This window comes from Lucilia cuprina, chromosome 3 (genome assembly GCF_022045245.1).
Source record: "Lucilia cuprina isolate Lc7/37 chromosome 3, ASM2204524v1, whole genome shotgun sequence".
NCBI lineage: Eukaryota > Metazoa > Arthropoda > Insecta > Diptera > Calliphoridae > Lucilia > Lucilia cuprina.
Genome location: NC_060951.1, coordinates 5,634,615 through 5,640,813, shown reverse-complemented (window position 1 = coordinate 5,640,813; position 6,199 = coordinate 5,634,615).

The window sequence follows — 6,199 nt, the reverse complement described above, 5'->3', positions numbered from 1 at the left end:
AGTTTTGTTCTAGTTTTGTTCTAGTTTTGTTCTAGTTTTGTTCTAGTTTTGTTCTAGTTTTGTTCTAGTTTTGTTCTAGTTCTGTTCTAGTTCTGTTCTAGTTCTGTTTTAGTTTTGTTCTAGTTCTGTTCTAGTTTTGTTCTAGTTTTGTTCTAGTTCTGTTCTAGTTCTATTTTAGTTTTGTTCTTGTTCTGTTCTAGTTCTGTTCTAGTTCTCTTCTAGTTCTGTTCTAGTTCTGTTATACTTGTGATCTAATTCTGTTCTACTTGTGATCTAGTTCCGTTCTAAATCTGTTCAAGTTCTGTTCTAGTTGTGTTGTAGTTGTGTTCTAGTTTTGTTTTAGGTCAGTTCTAGTTCTGTTCTAGTTTTGTTCTAGTTCTATACTAGTGCTGTTCTACTTTTGTTCTAGTTCTGTTCTATTTTTGTTCTAGTTCTGTCCAGTTCTATTTTAGATCTGTTCCAATTCTGTCCTAGTTGTGTTCTAGTTCAGTTACAGTTTTTCTTTAGTTCTGTTCCAGTTCTATTTAAGTTCTTTTTTAGCTAATTTCCATTTATCCTCCTGTCATACATGTATGCTTTTTCGTTTACCATTATTAACTCAAAACCACCATAAAGCAAAATCGTTACATTCCCTACATTACCTGCATATTGTACCACACAATCCTGCCACATGTAGCCAACTTTCTTTTTTCGTTAACATCATTTTATTAGTGATAATGAACTCGAGCAGTCGATGATTCGGTCCAAAAAAATAGATATACCCAACATAGCAAAACAAAGAGAATAAATACTAAAAGATACGTATTACCCTGACCACAGCATATGTTTAGGCTTAGACAACGAAAAATAAAATTACTTGCATACAACTAGGGGTTTAAACGGTGACAAAAACTCCTCTTCTCTATAAATTTTTGTTGGCACAAAACAACATCAAAACAGCAAATAAATGGTGAGATAATGGCAAATGCTTGAATAGAACTGAACAAACAAGCAGAATAAGCAACATGGAAAATAGTCTAAACACGAAACAAAAAAAAAAAAACACAGGCTGGGAAAAACAGTATGAATGAATGGTTTTTACCGCAATGCTGGTCGCGTATTGCTTTTTTTCTCGCTTCCCTAACCCTACCCTTTAAAAATTTTTTTTGTTTCAGTAGTTTTCATTAGGTGCGCAATGCATTTGTGGTTTGAAATTGCTACCCGTGAGTGTTTGAGTTTTTCACGGTTTTTCATTTTTCTATTCCTATATTCTATAAGTGATGCTAGTCGGCTCCAAAGAAAAAAATACAATGCCTAGTTTAGTCTACGAAGTTAGATTATTTTAAAAGCATTTCAGATGTGAAATGAATGTGTTTTTGCCGTTGAAGTTCATATATCAAGTTTAAAGCGCCTAAAGAACTACTTTACTTTTTAATTAAAAATAACAAAGAAAAGGTAGACAAGGAAAATTTAGTTAGTTGGGTAAAATTGAATAGCTAGAGTTTTTTATACACAAAATAGAATAGAATGTTAAAAAGGGGTAAGACAGTGTGATGGAGGAAATAGACAAGATAATTAAATGGACAGTTTTAAGGAGAAATTTAATTTTTTAAATCAGGTTGTAGATCTGTTCTTATTCTGTTCTAGTTCTGTTCCAGTTCTGTTCTAGTTCTGTTCTAGCGCCATTCTAGTTCTGTTCTAATTCAGTTCCAGTTCTGTTCTTGCTCTGTTCTAGTTCTGTTCTAGTTGTGTTCTAGTTGTGTTCTAGTTGTGTTCTAGTTGTGTTCTAGTTGTGTTCTAGTTGTGTTCTAGTTGTGTTCCAGTTCTGTTCTAGTTCTGTTCTAGTTCTGTTCTAGTTCTGTTCTAGTTCTGTTCTAGTTCTGTTCTAGTTCTGTTCTTGTTTTGTTCTAGTTCTGTTCTAGTTCTGTTCTAGTTTTGTTCCAGTTCTGTTCTAGTTCTGTTCTAGTTCTGTTCTAGTTTTGTTCAAGTTCTGTTTTAGTTCTGTTCTAGTTTTTTTCTATTTCTGTTCTAGATCTGTTCTAGTTCTGTTCTAGTTCTGATCTAGTTCTGTTCTAGTTCTGATCTAGTTCTGTTCTTGTTCTATTCTAGTTCTATTTTAGTTCTGTTCTACTTCTGTTCTAGTTCTGTTCCAGTTTTGTTCTAGTTGTGTTCTAGTTGTGTTCTAGTTGTGTTCTAGTTATGTTTTAGTTCTGTTCTAGTTCTGTTCTAGCTCTGTTCTAGTTCTGTTCTAGTTTTGTTCTAGTTCTGTTCTAGTTCTGTTCTAGTTCTGTTCTAGTTCTGTTCTAGTTCTGTTCTAGTTCTGTTCTAGTTCTGTTCTAGTTCTGTTCTAGTTCTGTTCTAGTTCTGTTCTAGTTCTGTTCTAGTTCTGTTCTAGTTCTGTTCTAGTTCTGTTCTAGTTCTGTTCTAGTTCTGTTCTAGTTCTGTTTTAGTTCTGTTCTTGTTCTATTCTAGTTCTGTTCTAGTTTTGTTCCAGTTCTGTTCTAGTTCTGTTCTAGTTCTGTTCTAGTTCTGTTCTAGTTCTGTTCTATTTATGTTCTAGTTCTGTTCTAGTTCTGTTCTAGTTCTGTTCTAGTTCTGTTCTAGTTCTGTTCTAGTTCTGTTCTAGTTCTGTTCTAGTTCTGTTCTAGTTCTGTTCTAGTTCTGTTCTAGTTCTGTTCTAGTTCTGTTCTAGTTCTGTTCCAGTTCTGTTCTATTTCTGTTCTAGTTCTTTTCTAGTTCTGTTCTAGTTCTGTTCTAGTTCTGTTCTAGTTCTGTTCTAGTTCTGTTCTTGTTTTATACTAGTTCTGTTCCAGTTCTGTTCTAGTTCTGTTCTAGTTCTGTTCTAGTTCTGTTCTAGTTCTGTTCTAGTTCTGTTCTAGTTCTGTTCTAGTTCTGTTCTAGTTCTGTTCTAGTTCTGTTCTAGTTCTGTTCTAGTTCTGTTCTAGTTCTGTTCTAGTTCTGTTCTAGTTCTGTTCTAGTTCTGTTCTAGTTCTGTTCTAGTTCTGTTCTAGTTCTGTTCTAGTTCTGTTCTAGTTCTGTTCTAGTTCTGTTCTAGTTCTGTTCTAGTTCTGTTCTAGTTCTGTTCTAGTTCTGTTCTAGTTCTGTTCTAGTTCTGTTCTAGTTCTGTTCTAGTTCTGTTCTAGTTCTGTTCTAGTTCTGTTCTAGTTCTGTTCTAGTTCTGTTCTAGTTCTGTTCTAGTTCTGTTCTAGTTCTGTTCTAGTTCTGTTCTAGTTCTGTTCTTGTTCTGTTCTAGTTCTGTTCTAGTTCCGCTGTGTTCTGTTCTAGTTTTATTCTTAGTTCTAGTTTTGTTCTACTCCTGTACTAGTTCTGCTCTAGTTCTGTTCTAGATCTGTTCGTGTTCTGTTCAACTTCTGTTCTAGTTCAATTCTAATACTGTTCTAATTCTGTTCAAGTTCTGTTCTAGTTCTGTTCCAGTTCTGTTCCAGTTCTGTTCCAGTTATGTTCCAGTTCTGTTTTAGTTCTGTTCTAGTTTTATTTCTGTTCTAGTTCTGTTCTGTTCTAGTTCTGTTCTGTTCTGTTCTAGTTCTGTTTTAGTTCTGTTCTAGTTCTGTTCTAGTTCTGTTCTGTTATGTTCTGTTCTATTTCTGTTTTAGTTTTGTTCTAGTTCTGTTTTAGTTCTTTTAATTTTTTTGGATTTTTTCTAATATGTTAAGCATTTTAAAGTTTTATCTTCTTATTGCAAAATTTCCTGTATTTTTTATTTCCTCACTCATTTATATTATTGTCCCCAAACAAATTACAAAAGAAAACTTTATTTTCTGCCAAACGAAATAAAATTATAGTCTACTTAACGGCTCCCTTAGGTCAATATTTTAATGAGTATAATAAAAACCATTGATCAACACCTTGTTTTCATATAAAAACACACTTACATATACAAACACTGCAAAAAAAAAACACAAACACAATAACAGAAGAAAAAATACAATAAAAATAATAACTACCGGAAATGGTAGAACAGCAAGAGACAAAATAACGTGGAAATAGCGAAAAGGAAATGAAAAGAGAAGGAGGAGGGTATTGGGGAGGTAGCAGGCAATACCCAAAACAATAAAAAGGTATGACCATAAGTAAAATAAATATACAGCAGACAATTGTCCACAAACACATACAAATGCGAAAAACATATGTATGCATGTGTTTATGTTCAAAACTAAAACATTTAACAATACAGGCCTTAAACAACGAATACATTTGAATTTTTTTTTTGGTTGCTGTTGTCATTCTGAGTTTATTATTGGCCAAAAACAATAATGTTACTAAAATGCCATTAAACTCCTAAAGCTAGACTATAAAAATTATTAAACAATTTGAATTTTTTCGCTTTGGTTGTTATTACTTAGAAAAAGTAATAGAAATTTTCTAATATTTAAATTTCTATTTACATATGTATAAAAGCTTTACAAAAAAAAACCTTACATTGCATGTCTAAACAAGCCTTAATGTATGCAAGTGTTTTTTTTTTCTATAGAATATTTTCACATAAACTGTTTTATTTTAAATGTCTAAAAATACAAGATTTATGACCTTAAAACAGTGAATTTACCACAAGAAAAAAAAATTTAAAAACCACCACTACCAACACAATCAACTTTTGTATTTATATTATTTGCTATTAAAACATTTTTACATTCATCGAGCCATATTAAAAATATAATAATGTCCTTATTTTTTTCTCCATTCTATGTCCTCATATATTGTATAGCTATAATTTTCTGTTATTTAGAAAATTATAGTGGATTTTGGGCTGCTACCGCAATGTTTTGTTTAGTATTGTGTTTATTGTCGCCTGCTTTTCATAGAATATTATTATAATATATTCCTCTCTTTTGTTGGTATTATTATGTGTGGTTTTCATATGTTAAATAGGCCATTTTATACACACAAAAAATATGTATGAGGCAAACGAAAAAAAACTTGATTTATGTATGAATTTTCATACATTAACAAATATTTGGAGCATACTTTTTGGGGGCATATGAATTCAATACAATGTAGCTTAAATTAAAAAGGATCTAAGGCACAGTGATTAAGAAGCTTTTTATTTTGGAAATAAATATTTAATAGAACTAGAACAGAACTAGAATAGAACTAAACTAGAACTGAACTAGAACAGAACTAGAACAGAACTAGAGCAGAACTAGAACAGAACTAGAACAGAACTAGAACAGAACTAGAACAGAACTAGAACAGAACTAGAACAGAACTAGAACAGAACTATACAGAACTAGAACACAACTAGAACATAACTAAAACCGAACCAGAACAGAAGTAGAACAGAACTAGAAAACAACTAGAACAGAACTAGAATAGAACTAGAATAGAATTAGAACTGGGCTAGAACAGAACTACAACAGAACTAGAACAGTACTAGAACAGAACTAGAACAGAACTAGAACAGAACTAGAACAGAACTAGAACAGAACTAGAACAGAACTAGAACAGAACTAGAACAGAACTAGAACAGAACTAGAACAGAACTAGAACAGAACTAGAACAGAACTAGAACAGAACTAGAACTGAACTAGAACAGAACTAGAACAGAACTAGAACAGAACTAGAACAGAACTAGAACAGAACTAGAAACAGAACTAGAACTGAACTAGAACAGAACTAGAACAGAACTAGAACAGAACTAGAACAGAACTAGAACAGAACTAGAACAGAACTAGAACAGAACTAGAACAGAACTAGAACTGAACTAGAACAGAACTAGAACAGAACTAGAACAGAACTAGAACAGAACTAGAACAGAACTAGAACAGAACTAGAACAGAACTAGAACAGAAGTAGAACAGAACTAGAACAGAACTAGAACAGAACTAAAACAGAACTAGAACAGAACTAGAACAGAACTAGAACAGAACTAGAACAGAACTAGAACAGAACTAGAACAGAACTAGAACAGAACTAGAACAGAACTAGAACAGAACTAGAACAGAACTAGAACAGAACTAGAACAGAACTAGAACAGAACTAGAACAGAACTAGAACAGAACTAGAACAGAACTAGAACAGAACTAGAACAGAACTAGAACAGAACTAGACAGAACTAGAACAGAACTAGAACAGAACTAGAACAGAACTAGAACAGAACTAGAACAGAACTAGAACAGAACTAGAACAGAACTAGAACAGAACTAGAACAGAACTAGAACAGAACTAGAACAGAACTAGAACAGAACTAGAACAGAACTAG